Below are 18,428 nucleotides of genomic sequence, written 5' to 3'. Positions count from 1 at the left end.
ATGACCTTTATTTCCATTCTCCGCGAATAGAGTTCTATTTAATTTGAGTGGTTTCTTTTCGTTTCTTATTTTTTTTTTCATCCCTTTCTCATTTATATTTAAGTATTTATGGATGGAAATGGAAGAAGAGAGTTGAAGTAATTTTTATGATTTTTTAACTCATATATTGTTGGTTAGATGCAAAAAGGTTTTTTGTGTTTTTTCGGAACATCTCTTTGACATGTCCAGTCAAAATATGTGAGTTGTCAAGTTTCTGTTTTGTTTTTTTTTTAATGTTGGCTATATCATTGGATTTGTACTGTACATCAAAAATTAAAATGGTGGTTTTTTTGTTATATTACAAAACTTTGTATAGAACTTAGAGGGACATCAAGTGTGGTATAAGGCCAGATGACCACGAGTATGTTCTACTTGTCGTTACCACAATCCTGTTATCTGTTCCTCGATAGGGACATTACTAAATGCGACTATCTGCTGGTTTTTACTTGTGAGAGTAACACGAAGGGTGACTCTAGTTTAAGAACAGCTTTGACTTCCGGAGTACTTTATTCTCCTAATTCGACCTGGGGTTTCAAGTTTTCTGCGAAAATTTTTGCTCTTGTGTTTTGTGTATTGTAGTTTTTCTTTTTGGGCATATTGTTGTCTGGTTTTATTTGAGATTTTGTTGCCCGCTTTGTTTCATTTTCTCCTTATTCAATATGTAATATATTAAAGTGATAATAATGATGCCTGTGACATTAAATTATCGACATTCTGGTTGATGTGCGAATGTCGTTCATCAAATGTGATGCCATAAAATATTATTTTCAGAAACCTGATATATTGTCGATAATATAAAACAAGTGATGTCACTGGAAGTAAATGTAAAAATGTATTACAGAAATATATTATATACTAATTTGTTTTAATTAAATGATAATTTCTCTATATCCGTAATTAAGCATACATACATTGCAACCTTTGTACAAAATATCAAATGCATAACAAATAGAATACTTGCATTTTTCTGTAATTATACTATGACAGATAATAAAGATCAATGGTATTACTCTACTTGTAATAACGCAATCCTTTGGTTGCAATTGTTTGCTCATATTGTATTTGTTTATAAAAGCAAATGCTAGGTACAACTTTTCTGATCAGGTGTTTTAATAACATAGATATGTCTACATTACCAGTGTGGTGAGTGTCCTTTTATTTTCTTCAAATATTCTTGAGATCAAGCACTAAATTTCTTGACAAAAAGTTGAGAATCTTTAAGATGTGCAAGCGACGTAAGTCCAAACTATCATATTTATCTATTTATTGCAGTGTTACAACGTAGTTTTAGTTTTGATGGTAAGATATAGATTTCTGAACAGGATATCATCAACACAATACATTTGTTTTTACAAATGATTTAAAAGCTGACTTTGGTTTTGTAGACTGCATTAATGCGTACGAATCGTGTCATATTGTTTTTTGACTCTCGTTAAAGAAACTTTTTTAGTTCAAATGTCTGGTCGTGAGTGTGATCGGAAAATGCATCTATCAGTCTCTCATGTCGTACACTCAATTCTGTTTTAAGCAGCATATACTGGCGTTGAAGCCGGAGACATGAAGGCAAAGGGGTAGGGAGGCAACTATGTTATGCCCTCTCACCTATTTTGCCGATAAATACCCCAACTTTGTTAGTCTACTCCTACTTCACTGGGGTCTATCTGATCGCTTTGAAGCAAACTTACTCATTGTTTAATGAATACGTTGTCAGTATTTTTATGTTCATATTCTAATTCAAACGACTCCGGTAAAAACGACTCCGGTAATAATTAATGATTATAAACTTTATGCTGACCAGAAAATGACCTTTATGTTTTTACGATGTTACGTAATTGTCTCGTTGACGTTTTTTTTCAACCATTTCTGTTGAATGTTTTAATGAACCTCCTGTTGCAGTATTCGAGTTCACAATCATTAAATATTGATGATTTAAAAAACTGTAATTACAGGGTATGATTTTAATGTATATTCAGCGACCCCCGAATACAAAGGCAATAAACATTTAGAGTAATTTATTTGTTTTTATAAACTAGACCAAAGGCATTCCATTACCTCTTAATGACCAGTACATCAAAGGTTCTAAATTGGTGATAGAACAGACGACAGTAATTCCACAGAGTTCATCACGTGGATTTACCAAAGGCTTTATCATATTACCCAAAGCGTTTCACTTATCTTTTTAAGATAGAATTTATGATAATGTTCTTATTCAAATGCATCTAATAATGTAATAACAACTTACTAGTATGAGATATGGATAGCCTGAAGATTACAATAAGAGAAAAATATTCTCTAATCAGGAACAGTTGAAACAAGAATATTATCAGTTAACTCTTCTGCAGGCTTTTCGGTATGTGCCTAGCTAGTTATTACCAGGAAGATTGAAGATATTATCTAACCTTAGAAATGATAGACGTTAAGGATTGCTATCAATGTCGGCCTTTATATTTTACATCAATACCACCGGCCGGACTTCCCTTATATTTCAGAAAACTCCCTAAAGCTTTACAACGCGTTTCAATGGGTTAAATGATAGATTATTCCATTTTTCTGTTCTTCTTTCACAACAGTAAACAGGGTATATTCATGGAAATGTAACATGTTGAGGATTTATGGAAGTTTCGATTAGAAGCAATGATTTAATGCACGTGAGACCCTCTGGTTTTTTGTTGTTTTCTTGTTGATCAGTTGTTGTTGTGTTTGTATACTACTGTTTGTCTTTTGATCGTTTTTCGTTTTTTGCCATTGCATTTTTTTCTCGGCTAATGAGTTTCAATGTCCCTATGAAGTATCTTTATCCTCCCTTTTAAACTTCCAGTTGTAACTTTATTTTTTACACGAATGTATGGAAATTTAAACATGCAGTTCATCAACAATGTTCTTAACACGAAATCAATGTAATTGTTAACATGGGGTAGTAGAAACTGTGTACTCTTTCGGAATATATGAGGTCATCCTAGTCTTTGGTTGAGTTTGCATTACTCAATATGCGACTTTATTAACACAATGTATTGCAGTCAAACCATGTATATTAGTTTTGATGTTCAGATATAGATGTGTAACAGGATATCATCTACATCATAGCAATTTTTATTTTTTCACAAATGAATTAAAAGCTGCATGTGAATTTCAAGACTACACTGTTGTGTATTTGTATGAATTGTGTGATAAAACATACAGTTCATCAAATAATGTTCCCTACACGGAATTCATATAATTGTCAAATTAGGGAAGTATGAAGTGCGTACCTCTCTGAAAAACATGAGTGCATCCCAGTCTTTGTTAGAGTTCGCAATACTCAATATTCAGTTTTCTGTGTAGTGTACCAGTTAATGTTCTTTTTATGCATTTGATCAACTTAAAACTATTGTCTGATCGGTTATCAGGAGGAATTTTCGAAAGTTCAAAAATATTTAAAAAAATTCTAATTAAATATTTCGTGGAAGGGCAGACTAAAAACTTTCAGTGGTTGAAGACTAATTACCCTAGATAAACTGTTGTTATGGCTCATTAGAAAGGTATCTCACTTGACCCATATATTTCATTTTTTAGTACTGTAAATGTTTAATGTTATTATATCAACATAGAGCCAAATTATATAAAAATAATAGAATCTGAAGCGAGATGATGTATCAAATATTTTTCTTTTATACGTTTTCAAGACAGAATAGTCAACTCAAACACGCCCAAACATGAAAAGGTGTACTGGACTTTCTCTTTTCGATGAAATTATTGACAATTTTGGGGATTTTTTCCCAACAAAATGTTGCCGGGGGCAGAGATGCATATCAATGCTTTAAAAGGATCAATCTATTATCTTTCTTTGGAATTTTTTTGCGGCGGAATTTATGCTTATGCATAAAAAAGATCCACTTGTATTTGCACCTACCACAATCGACTGTTTTATGGAAATTTGTCTATAATTCAAAAGTTTACAAATTTCTCGAATCTCCATATTATAATTTAAGTAAAAACACGTATATAAGATGCATAAAATCCTAAATTATGCACCTTTATTAAACTTTTAAAGCCCATAGAAACAGATGTAAACAATTCAAATATACCAATTTGGCTTTTTTACCTTCTCTAACAAAGAGTTCCATTTCTTTTGTTTAATTTCAACTGGGTATCCGCCTGTAACCTTATTCAGTTTAAGTTAGACATTGTGACAATGCTGTCTAGAGAATTTTGAATGAATTTACTAATGCAATAACACCTTACGGTTTTGAGATATGGATAGCCTGAAGATAACAATAAAATATGATCTTATCAGGATCAGATGAAACAAGATTTTTATCAATAAACTCGTCTATATGATGTGTGCTTACCTTGTTTTTATTAAGGAGATTGCAAATATCTTACTTTGATATTTAACACAGATAAAAGGATATATCTTTTGTCAATGACATCCTTTTATTTTGATTCCACTGTTAAAGAATCTCCAACTAAAAATCATTTATATCTTAGAAATGTCATGAAACATTTACATTTTTTAAAGGAAATAATATTTGTGTATGATGTAGACGATAAGGTTTTAGGAATGATCATGTTGACCAGTCGACTGGTTTTGTTTCCGCAACCGTCCGTAGACTGAAACATGCAGTTTATAATGGAATCCCTCTACTATCATTGTCAAATCCATAAAATGCAAACCCTCCCGCAGAACCCGAGTTCGTTCGTGAATTAAGATAGAAATTGGGATGTTTAAGTTTTTGTTTTTTATGTGTATCTTTAAGTCGGTTGTTTTGTTGTTGACCATGGTATTAGTATCTTTTCTCTTATTTTACTGGTTCATGACAAAAATGAACTAAAAGATAATAACATACAACATCCACCAATAACAACTGAATTACAGGCTCTTGACATAGGACAGAAAAATACGGTCTGAAAAATGTTTTGAACGCGCTATCCTATAGGCTTATTGTGACTGAGAAATTAAACATTCATTACTGTTACTGTAAGAATTATCACACATAAAAGGTATAGTATCCACACGTGGTAAAAAATAGATTACATTATAATATTAGCTAATGTCAACGCTTTGCGTTATTGTTTCTGTAATTAATATTTAAACTAGCAGACACTAAAAAGAAACAGAATACTTCGCGATGTTTAACATAGCAGGTGAATCATTCTCGGAATTTATCCCATAACTGGACTTAGCACAAACATACAACTTCTCGTCCAATCAAATTGCTTGAATTTGCCTTCTAATTTTCATAGTACATACTTTTTCCGTGTACTAAGTAACTACGCATGAATGACCACAAGGGTAAGATTTCATTGTATCGTAATCAAGATATTAAAACAAAATTGGCTATTTTGAAATAAAATGGTGTGTTCCAAATTAAATTAAATAGTTTGTAATTAGTTTTCACATTGATTTGTAAATATCCTGCTATTAAAATCATTGGATCTAAAAAATGTTTTGACGATTGCAAGTTTCTTTCATTAAAATAAAAAGTAACAAATATGGTTCTTTATACATTGATTAGAGAACAACGCCATCTTACAATTGTAATAATTTATCATCCATGCAATAACTTCGTACACAAAAAAGTGGAAACCTTGTGAAGGCAAATTAAGGCAACTTGACCTTGAATTGATTGATTGATTGATAATTGGTTGCTTAATGTCCAGTGGCAAATATTTCATGCATGTTCAGGACGATGTGATGAATTGAAAAACCGTGAGAATGTGCCACCTATATATATATATATAGTGCAAGGCGATTTGGTGCCACGATATCTCAGTAGCATGAGTTCGAATCCCGGCCAGGGAAGAACAAAACATTTGCTTCCGCAAATTAACAGATCTAACATTGTTGGGCTGTTGTTTAGACGAATTATATATATACAGAATGTGTTTTTCAGCCTTGCATCACCATCACTGCTGGTGATCCGATGGATAAAATCTGTTGTAGAGTCGTCACTGGTTCAGACGTACTTATAATATAATTATTTCTGTGACTGCATCTTACATTAATTTGTAGGATCCTTTACAATAGATAATTCAGCTGATCTGTAACAATTCCATCTTCATGCCTTCTATATCATGTACTCTGTTACGACGCTAGATGAAAACTGACGAGGAAAGGTAACACCCGGCCACCGAACGTTTTATTATTATAGAGCCTAGGCTGAGTGGTCTAGCGCGTCGGGCATAGTGCAAGGCGATTTGGTGCCACGATATTTCAGTAGCATGAGTTCGAATACCGGCCAGGGAAGAACAAAAAATTTGTGGAAACAGATCTAACATTGTTGGGCTGTTGTTTAGACGAATTATATATATATATATATATATATATATATAATATTTGAACGTTGTTTTCAATTTAGACTTGTTAATATTATATATATACATGTTCTGATAAATCTTTTAGTTTTTACTTTAAAATAAAAAAAAACATAAACCCTAGTATCTTTGATCTATTGGTAGTTGCTTTTTAATGGAGTCAAGGGCCTTTTGAAATCACATATTTTACAATGATACTAGTGAGTAGATTTACAAAACTTCATGAGCTACGTTTTACAAACACCTGTGACCAATTAAAACATAACTCGAGTTGTAAATATGTCCTAACTTGGATAGACTATGAAAAGGTATATACTATGAAATTAAGAGCTCGGGGCATGCCCCTCGCTCTAACTTTCATAGGATATACCTTTTCATAGACTAACCAAGACTTAGTTGATAGTGATGTCGTTTACAAACATCTTATTTACACAGGCTGTAGGCTTAAAATATGTGATTTAGTTTGTTCGAACAAATAATCACTCATACAATATCATTCACTAGAATAGAATTTGAGTAATATTCAAGACCTATAACGCTTTTAAAATAAAAAAAAAACAGTATGTCAACTATAATTATATAAACTATATCCGATGATTAGGATTTTCGTGTTCTACATAACAACTTACTATATAATCAATATAATGTCCTGGTCATTTCCACATTAATTTTGTACTTTTTGATAATGCAATCTCAATAAATGAACAGTATCATCCGTTTTCTAAAAGGTTTTTAAAGTCATTTAATGGAACGTTTATTCTCGTTTAATATTTTTTGTGTATTAAAAAATACTAGAATTTTTATATTGACATTAAAAAGTTATATCTCTCAATTATTGAAGTGGATCAAATGGAACATTTACCCGTTTAATAAGTTATTTATAAAAGAATATGATCAGAACTTTTATATTGACATTTCAAAAGTTATACCTCTCAATTACTAAACTGGATAATTTGAAGACATTTCAAATGGAACAGTTTCCCATCTAATACTAGTAAGTTAAATGTATTAGAAACAAACCAGTACTTTTAAATTAATTTTGGAATAATAAGTCACCGTGTAGTTATAAGGAATTATTGATTAGAATGTGAAATTTCCTTGTTATCTACAACAACAGACAGATTTATTGACAATTAGTTTTTGGCAATTACCACTCAATTATTGATGTTGATAATGTGTTGACTATTCAGGAATATCTGTGTCACAGATGGCCAATGAAAACAATTAGCGACCTTTATTTTCGTATTCCACGAATAGAGTTCCATTTGTTTATAGTGTTTTTTTCTTGACTTTTTTTCTTTCCCTTTCTCGTTCATTTCTATGTTTTTATGGGTGGAAATAAAAGAAAAGAGTAGAAAGAAATTTTTGGATGTTTTATTTTAACTGATATATTTTTGGATGGAGTGTTTACGCTAGGTGCAAAACGGTACGTTTTTTTTCGGAACATATCTATGACTTCTCCATACGGTATGAATGTGTACGGACTAAATTTGTGAGCTGTAAATGTTCAATTTTTCAAAATGTTGGATACATTTTTGGACCTATACTGTACATTTCAGAAACAAAAGATTAACCAAAATAACATCGTCTGATTTTTATATTATTACAAAATGTTATAAAGAACTTATAAGGAAATCAAGAGTAGTCTATGGCCAGATGACCACGAATACCTTCTACTTGTTGTTCCCACAATCCCATCCCGTCATCTTCTCCTCGGTAGGGACATTACTGAATGCGACTATCTCCTGATATTTGCTTGAAAGAGACACTACTTTAAGAACTTCTTTGACTTTTGGAGCACTTTATTCTCCCAATTCGACTTGGGTTTCGATTTTTTTTCTAATAATGTTTTGCTTTTATTGTTTGTCTTTGGTAGTTTTTCTTTTTGGCCATAGTAGTGTTTGTTTTTATTTGACTTACGATTTGACTGCTTGTGTTTTTCACATATTATAAATTAAAGGGATAATAATGGTTCCTAGGAATCAACATTTTCGTTGATATGCGAATGTTGTTCATCAAATTGGATGCCATAACATGTTATGTACAGAAACCCGATATATTGTCCATAATTAAATACAAGTGATGTCATTGGATGTAAATGTAAAACTAAATAAAATACATTATATACTAATTTGTTTCTATTAACTAACAGTTTCTCTAGATTCGTAATGAAGCATAAATACATTGCAATCTGTGTACAAAGCATCAAATGCATAACAAATAGAATACTTGCATTTTCCATTAATTATACTATGACAAATTATAAAGAGCGATGATATTATTTCACTTGTAATTACGCAACCCTTGGTTGCAATTGTTTGCTCATATTGCATTTGTGTATATAAGCACATACTACGTACAACTTTTCAGATCTTGTTCTTTGATAACATACATGTGTCTTCATTACCAGTGTGGTGATTGTCCTTTTATTTTCTTCTAATATTCTTGAGATGAAGTACTAAATATCTGGAGGAAAAGCTGAAATCTGTAAGATATGAATGAGACGTTATTCCAAATCATTAAATTGATTTATATATTGCAGTGCTACAACGCTGTTTAGTTGTAATGCTAAGATGTTTATTTGTGAACAGAATATCACACATTGAAACGTCAAAAACGCCCGAACATAAAGACAATAAACAATAAAGTAACTACTTCTGGTTTTCATAACAAACAAGACCAAAAGGAATTCTATTACCACCTTTACTTGTACTCCAAAGGTTCTAAATTGGTGATCGGAACAGACGACACTAATGTCACAGAGTTCATCACTGTTAATGTTTTTGTTGGTGAAGGTTTACTCTCCGAGGGTATCCACATCACAGTAGTCGGCACTTCTGTGTTGACATGAATTATCATTCATATGGTCATAATTGTAAATCATCTGTTTACGAAACCTTTCGGAATTTTTATTCGTCAATGCTCTACAACTTCGTACTTTAGTTGGCATTTCAACTTTTTTTATTCAAATGTCAGTGATGAGTCTTTTGTAGACAAAACACGCGTCTGGCTTTCAAAATCAGAACGATGGTATATTTAAAACTTTTAACCAAAGGTTTTATCATATTACCCAAAACGTTCCACTTATCTTTTTACGATAGCATTTCTGATAAAGTTGTAATTTGAATGTATTCACCAATGTCATGAATGTACCGGTTGAGATATGGATAGCCTACTAGTATTATTTTATCAGTTGACTCTTCTACGTGTGTGCTTAGCTTGTTATGAACAAGGAGATTGACGAGATTTGTTACCTTAAAGTCTACGGTTTGCTATAAATGTCGGCTTATTTTACATTGATACTGTTGTATAAGAGTTTTCAGCCGGACAACCTTAATTTTTCCAAAAACTTCCTCCAGCTTCAAAGCGGGTTTCAAAGGGTTAAACAATAGAATATAAGACTTTTCTGTTCTTTTTTCACGACAGTAAGCAGGGGGTATTCATATAAATGTAACATTTGGAGGATTTATTGCAGTTACGGTTAAAAGCAATGATTTATTGCACGTTTTAAATGTCCAGTGTTTATTTCTTTTTATACGACCCTGTGTAAATTGAAACATACAGTTCATCAATAATGTCTTTACCATGAAAAAAATATAGCCGTAAAATAGGGGAATTGAAACTGTGTACTCTGTCTGAAAACATGAGTTAATCCCAGTCTTTGGTGGAATCCGCATGACTCAGTATACGACGTTATTGCAATAGATATTGCAGAGTTAGTTTTGATGTTAAGATATAGATTTGTAACAGGATTTCATTTATAACATAGAATTTTCATTTTTTTCACAAATGATTGAAAAGCTGAGTATGATTTTGTGGATTCCACTGTTACCTATGAATCGTGTCATATTGTTCTCGGACTTTATGAAACAGACTGTCCATCAATAATGTTCTTAACGCGAAATAAATATAATTCTCAAACTAAGGGAGTAGAAAATGGGTACCTTTCTGAAAAAATTAGTTCATCCCCGTCTTTGTTGGAGTTTGCATAGCACAATATTCAGTTTCTGTGTAGTGTATTGTGGACTATTCTGTTTTTTTTTATCATTATTTTTTTTTTTTTTTTTGACTTACTGGGTTTTTTTTCGACATATTTTTTTTTATTTCCCACTTGGTATCTCTCCCCCCCCCCCTTTTTTTTTACTCTCAACGATAAGTATGGAATATTATCATTTTGATTTTAGATCACCTCAAAAGCAGCGACTTCTTTTTTTTCTAATTTTTTTAACCTTTCCTTGAAAGATGAAACTGAGATAAATTGTTGTCGGTCCTTTCGATGTTTATTCAATACTGCTGTGATTACAACTTTTATGTAAAGATTGCAACTGTCTAAAACAACAAGAAACTAAATATTCCATGCAAGTTTGGATAGATGATGGCCATGCCTCGTATCCCACCCTTATCTGGACTACATTAGAAAGAACTTAGAATAAACATATTCCATATACAAAGTTTTACATATATCAATTAGAATTATAAGAAACAAATTCATATAAAAAGGCCAATCTTCAGAATATGATAAAGAATAATTTGTAACTACTTCAACGGTTTCTCAAATTGTCATTGTACTGGTTAGATTAAGTTTTTGAAAATTGCCAACTACTAATCAGTAAATGTCCTGATTATTTCTATATTTTCTTTCGTTTTAATCATGCAATTTTTGTATCGCTTACTCAACAACGATATCCTTTAACTAAAAAGCTTTTAAAAGCCATTTTATGAATCCTAATTTTGTGTGTAATAAGTTCTGGGTATTATGCATCCTTGACTTTCATTTGTTTTTAGCTTGAGCGTTCCTGATACTGATAAATCCAGAAAAGCGCGTTTGAGGCATAACATTTATGATTTGTTATTTTCATTGTCTCTGTATTAAAAGATAATTAGATTTCTTTAGGCAGTAGAAGTGTTTACTTTCCGATTAATTGTATCAGATGCTTTGCAAAAGGTTCAAACAAACCATCATGATCAGTTTAAAAGTCAGACTATAGAACACTGGTATCAATTGCATGGAATTATGTAACACAAAAGATAAAAAGATAAACAATAAATGCATTAATGCAAAGGTAGACGAACAAGTGAAAAAAACGGTGTAATGGTGTTCATCTTGACATGAATAACAGGAAATTTGAGATAAAAGCCAGTAAAACAACAATGAAAAAATATTCATCAATTATGGACTTTTGACGAGGTCAATACGTTATATATGGACCTGTTCAGATTATATTGACCAAGGACGAAGTCCGAGGTTCAATATAATCTAACAGGTCCATTTATAACGTTTTGACTGAGAGAAAGTTCTTAATTTATATATTACATATGTAAATAGTGTAAGTTTGAAATTGATATTGTCTCGATGTTACTATTTTTGGAACGCTATTGACTCGATGTTACTATTTTTGGAAATGATATTGTCTCTATGTTACTATTTTTTAAGATGTAGTCAATATCATTTTTGAAAATAGTAACGTCGAGCCAATATGTCAAAATAGTGAAAAAAATACAAAATATATATTGGGAAACACGTAACCAAATAAACCAATGAGAAACAAGAAACATCAAACCATATGTAATATAATAAAATATGTAAGATCAATATACGTATTTCAAAAATTGAAATATATACAAGTCCTTCTATCGCTATGAACTGACTACAGCATCCTATCAAAGAACTTATCTAAATAAAAGAACGAAACACTAATAAATGCAACCATTGATAAAAACGAAAACAACACGTTATAAATCTCATGTGTCCGAAACGCTTTTCTGGATTTACCTTCTTCATGAACGCTCAAAGTCGTATACTTGAAGGCCAATGATGTATAAGAACCGAAACAGTTGAAGAGCTTTATGACCAAAAAGGACATACGGAAATAGCCAATTCTATATAAGGTCAATTTTGCCTGAGGAAGCTGAAACCTTAGTTGTTAAGATAAGGTTTCCACAGTAGAACATGCTGGTGTTATACAAATTTATTAGATATGCAGAGAGGCAAAAAGTTATCTCTATCTTTAATGTCTCATTGCTACTTTGAGATGAGAAACAACAACACGGGCGCTGTTCCTTGATTTTTTTTCCATGTGCATATAGTAATTTTGTTTCAGATTCGAACACCATTGTCTTTATTTGTGTATTAACTTACCAGTGTTGGTTTCTTGTGCAATGTCGAAGCCATAAATGTTTTTCGTTTTGAGGTGTATGCTCATATAATTTTAGAGTTATGGCAGTTTTGGTCTTGAAATAAATTCTTTAATGAATGCCACTTCATTTTCCGCTCTCTGCCTGTATCTATTTTGAAACTATTATGAAGTCGAACTAGTTGCTCTATGCATACGTCATTTATTGTCAAATATCTTAATGTTTGTAATAATAGTTTATGTATTTTTATGTAAAATGTCTGGTAATTGATGCAAGTATTTTCAATATTCTTAGTCATAGATAATTTACTATTTCTAATATCACCTGCAGCTTTGTTAGGAAGCACTCCACAGGTAGAAATAGAATTAAAATTGAACCATAAAAATGTTAATCATCTTCTATTCCTAGCTTTTTAATGCATTAAGCCAACTGTTTGTATCATACATATTCATATGTATGTAATCAGTATCTTCCATAGATTTGATTCTCAAAAGTTAAAATTGTGAAATATAATTCCTTTTTGTGTATCCATAGCAGCATTCTGCATTAATTTACCATAAAATATTGCAAAAAGGGGCATGAAAATGTCACATATTCCCCAAGAAACTAAAATTTCATTCCCTTTGACTGAATCCTTTTCTGAAACTATTGGCATGAATATTCCAAATTATCAAATGAAAATTGGGTGTCTTTCGCCTCATTTTTTCGTAATTTTCGTAAGATTTCATCACTACTTTCTTTCGACAAAAAGTTGGAAAAATAACATTTCAATAATTTCCGAACCAATTTCTGGTATGGATATGAAAATACGAACTTTCATACAGAAAACAGCCCATAATACATACATTACAAAATCTTGAGTTTTCTTATAAACCCACTGTGAAGGCTATCTCAATCTTCAGCTATCCGATAAAAGAATTTTATTGCTCACTAGCTTTCATATTTGAAAACTCCACAGGTGCCAAAATGCGAAACTACACACCTAGCTGTAGCGTGCTACCTTGACCAATGCAAAAAGATAGATCATCGACATCGAGCAAGAAATTCCGCTTAAACTATTGCTCGGGGTCATCATGGTCATTTTGAACTTGCAATTAGGAGAAATTTTGAGATTAATGACAGCAATTTAAGCGTGTGTTTTTAATGGGTTTTGTGTTTCTCTACCGTAATTTTTGTGTTTTGTGTTTTGTGTAACTTTGTCTTTTCTTCGTTTGTTTGTATTTTGCCATGGTGTAGTCGGTTTGTTCTCGACTTATGAGTTTGGATATCCCTTTTGTATCTTTCGCTTCTCTTTTAAGCGCTATTCCTTTGCATTTGTGATGTAATTTTAAGCAATTTTGTGTCATTAATTGCTACTTATCCTTTATTTTCTGCTATAAGTATTTGATTTTAATCTGCACATATAATATGTAGTTAGCCCCACATTTCGTCGTAGGCATTATTGAATATACATTACGTTATTTGAACAGAAAAGAATGCAATCATGTATAAGAGCTGATACAGCATTCTGTTTCACGCACGGCATTATATGGAGTGTGCGCAAAGTATTTATTCAAAAAACCTATAATATTCCACAGAACAGTGGTCAGCACTTCTGTGTTGACATGAATTATCATTTATGTTGGCATATTTAAAAATAACCTGCTAACAAAATAGTGAATTGTATGGAATACTATGGGATTTTCTATCCCAGGAATAAATAACCATAGCTGTAATTGTCAAAAAACTTTCGGATAGTTTGATCCTCAATTCTCTTCAACTTGGTTTTTTATTTAGTTGCATTAGTTGGCGTTTTGATTCTTTCAGTTATATTTGCGACTTGATACTTATAATTGAATCGAAACTATACAGGAGCATACAAAAGGATTTTGTTTAGTTGAAACAGTATTTAGTATAGCACATTATACTAATATGGTAGTACAATTTTACATAGTAGTTAAAAATGGGATCCTTGATTTTGATTCTTCAAATCGAAATAATTGAGATAGAAATTGCAATAATTTTACAGATAGAATAAGTAATTTGTCATAAGAGCTTTAAGCAATAATCTTTCAAAATGTCACTTTTAGGTGGAGTTCTACAATCGGATTAACCAGTAGTGATATGGCATTAAGTTTATATTTATGATTATAATGATTCCTATGTCTGTTATCGTTAGTTAGCTTTATTTCTTGTTGATTATCTTAGAGTGGTTTTGAAACCATGATTTGCGAATATTTAAGTCATTGGAATACATAAATCAAACTACAAATTAAGTTGGGTTAAGACGGCTAAATGCGTGTTATAATAACAAACAAGTATCAAAATATTCGTCATCTTGTTGCATATTGTTTCGTTTTCTTTACGGTTACACTTTAAAATAGTGTTCCTGTCGTAAAATAAATTTGTTTTGGTTTCAAATCTTTGATAGCCACTGTTCGATTTATTCAAAATTCGTCTAGGAGGGTGGTAAAGGGTTATTTTCGTGCAACGTGATCGCCGTTTTTTATTTCACGTTCAACGTGTTTTTACTTATTTATTTAACGTTCAGTCGTGCAAGACAGGTGCCTCGTTCAACGTGTTCTGCTTATTTAATTTTACGTGCATCGTGATTTTCAAATGCTTATTTTGCGTGCTCGGTATTTTTCAAATAAAATTCAAATACTTGGCAGGGATCGTCAAGAAATACTTTTTTAAAACCCGTAAACCATTTACATCATAAATGTGTATGCTAAATCGGGAATAACAAGTAAAACAGAGAGTTTATATATACAAGAAGACAGTGACTCAGCCTCACAAAAGGTTCACAACAGTCTTTATTTTTCGTGCAACGTTCATGACAGAAATTATTTCACGTTCAACGTGAAATTATATCTTATTTCACGTTTTTTCCGTGCAAGCACCCCCCCCCCCCCCCCCCCCCCCCCTTTACCACCCTCGTCTAGTCTTGTTTGGATAAAATTATTGACATATTGAATACATAAATGCATTCAATTGAAAACGCGTTAGGATGATCTGTTTATATGTTTTCTCTATCATGTTGCTAGGTTTCTGTCTTTTTGTCGCCTGTCCCCTTTCATCCATATGGATTATGTATTGTAATTTTATCGTTGCATAAGGTTTTCCATTTAATTCGATTCAGAAGCAATTTCCGGTGTACAAGGAAGAACAATTGAGCTTATGTCACATTTTAATGTCATTATGTTGAAAAAATGTCAAATTTCAATTCGAATTTTAGTCATTGAAAATTGCGTTTTGATTTTATTTGAAACTAATATCATAACATGAGACTATAATAGGAGCAAATGAAATATAAAGTTACTCTGCTGTTTCCTGATGTAAGATATGTTCATACCGTATCATTTAAACGTATCGATTCACAAAATGTGATTTACAAAGATCTGTATTTCCGACTTGATCCCTGGTGTGTTAGTTTAAATCATATCATATAATGCTGTTTAATTACTACCAGTATTGTTAAAAAGTAATTCTATTACAAATATATCCGAACAAAATAGGAAGTCATTATATCATATTACATTTTCGGGTAATAGGGTAACACTTTACTGAAATCCATTGAACAATAGATCCATTTATTAAGTAATGGTCGATTTACTCAAATTCTGAAAAAAAAATAATTATTTCGAATTGCATTTAATTGTATTTGAAATGGATAGTTTGATAAATGCATTCTGTAATTTGAAATTTGAATAATTCTTTATGATTTGTTTAAATTATATAAATTATTGGTATTGAAATCCATCATGTATTCAATGTCTTGCAATTCTTGGTATTGGATTAAGTTGTCTTATGTAATGTATCCGTTTTTATTCTGTAGTTAGTTCCCACTTTGGTTTTATCATGTATGTCTATTATATAGTCATTTTATAATATTTACTGTTTGCAAAATTATAAATTATTCTAAATAATAAGGATGTTCTTGTCCCAGGCAGAAAATCCTGGCCGTGTTAGGGGCAACTTTTTGGAAGTTTTTGTCCTCGGTGCTCTTCAGCTTTGTACTTGTTTTGGCTTTCAAACTTTTTTTATCTGAGCGTCACTGGTTAGTCTTGTGTGGACGAGACGCACGTCTGGCGTATTGAATTTTAAGCCCAGTACCTTCTGCTAGCTATTATTCGTGTGGTTCTTTGTCCTATATGTTCTCCCATTTATTTGTATTGTGGTCCTGTCATGTGATGTTGTCGTTTTGGTGTTGTGTTTGACGTTGCCATAAAAGCGGGAGGTTTGGCATGCCACAAAACCAGGTTCAACCCACCATTTTTTTCTTAAAATGTCCTGTACCAAGTCAGGAAAATGGCCATTGTTATATTATAGTTTGTTTCTGTGTGTGTTACATTTTAATGTTGAGTTTTTGATTTGTCGTTGTTCTCCTCTTATATTTGATGCGTTTCCCTTAGTTTTAGTTTGTAACCCGGATTTGTTTTTATCTTTATCGATTTATGAGTTTCGAACAGCGGTATACTACTGTTGCCTTTATTTGCATATTCATAAAAATAATACGTGACTAAAACCTATTATTAAATAATTCAGGTCTTGAGATATTCAATTCGATGAATGCAAAACTATGTATTAAACCTCTCTTTGGCAATATCTCAACAGTTATTTACATAAACAATTATTCTGGTCGCAGGACAATTCCTCCTCATGTATGTCATAGACCCATATGTTTTAAAGGCAAATTATATAACGTTTAACCACATTAAAACCAATAGGGTGAAAACAGAACGACCGCACCTTCTAATGTCAACTTTGCTTTACAAAAGTATGATTTAAACCATTTTCCTCTTAAATTTGTCAATTACAAGACATTGGCATCAATGCTGATTGTATCCTCGATGGCTGATATTGATGGTATTTATATACATCTCTAACAGCCTGTATGTTTATTGAAAAGATTTATTGATCATGAAATAATCATAACAAACATAAATGTGTGTCCTATTCTCGATTGTGGTGCATGGCGGGTATGCACGCATAACAGGAGACGTTTACCCTATCGACGCACCGTTCCTGCTCCTTTTGGGTTTTATGCTGTCTCCTCAGATTGATTTGTTATTTTGGTTTGTTTTATGATTGATTTACGAGCTTTAAATATCGGTAAACTTATTTCGCCTTAATCTACAATCGCTTATCGAACCAAAATATCGTCACTAGTATACACATTCTGACAAACCAATGACAGCGAGGTTATAAGGATCAAAATCACTGGAAAGACTTTTGTGCAAAGTTCTAGGCTATTCTTCAGTCTTCTTTTGAAACATGGAGGAGACAAAAACATATAGTTGCATATTCAGAAAGCATTTTTAAGTCAATTGAATGACCTAAATGTGTTCCAATGTATTCAGTCTCTTAATTTTTAAACAATTTATTCTCCTATCTAAATTTCATTTTAATCAAATCCTATTCACAATTAAAATTTTACAGTCAGCATTCCTTCAAAGACAAGAAATTACAAAATTAAGATTGTATTAAAAGCGCGGATTAAATTTATCTGTGTAGTTCCAGTATTGAGTTTATCTAAATGAATGTGAAGTGTTGCATAACTTTCCTGTAATTAGAAGCATTGATTTCTTTTCAGTTTCCATGAATCAAATCAAATAAATCTGCATTTTTTTAAATTATATTCCAGGTGTCTTATAATGACTGACATGCATTTAAGTTGAATTTAATCATTGGCTTTCTTAGTTTTCAATTTGTTACTTTTACATGACTATGTGTCCCAACTTCAATTCCGAGATTTTTGGTAACAAATTAAACCAAGACGAAAATTATTATTATCGTATATTACTGCAATGTAACATTTTGTTCATTAAGCAAATGTTTACGATTTCCGTTATGTTCGTATATATCTTTCGTGTCTCTATCAAACATCTCACATACAGTTGAGGTCAAGAGTAGTGTATCGAGTTGTGTAATTAGTGTTAATTACAGGGAAATAATTAATTAGACCAAGATGTTGTGTT

The 18,428-nt window shown here is 31.7% G+C and overlaps 1 protein-coding gene across 4 annotated transcripts in view; it reads left to right on the top strand.

Moving 5' to 3' along the window:
- The window catches only part of LOC127732213 (cholecystokinin receptor type A-like), a 93,781-nt gene that overhangs the window by 54,037 nt on the left and 21,316 nt on the right, over positions 1 to 18,428 (top strand). The gene's annotated exons all lie outside the window — the stretch shown is intronic.

This window comes from Mytilus californianus, unplaced genomic scaffold (assembly GCF_021869535.1).
Source record: "Mytilus californianus isolate M0D057914Y unplaced genomic scaffold, xbMytCali1.0.p SCAF_22, whole genome shotgun sequence".
Classification (NCBI taxonomy): domain Eukaryota; kingdom Metazoa; phylum Mollusca; class Bivalvia; order Mytilida; family Mytilidae; genus Mytilus; species Mytilus californianus.
The sequence above is the reverse complement of the archived record's forward strand: the minus strand, read 5'-3'. Positions and strand labels throughout refer to the sequence as shown.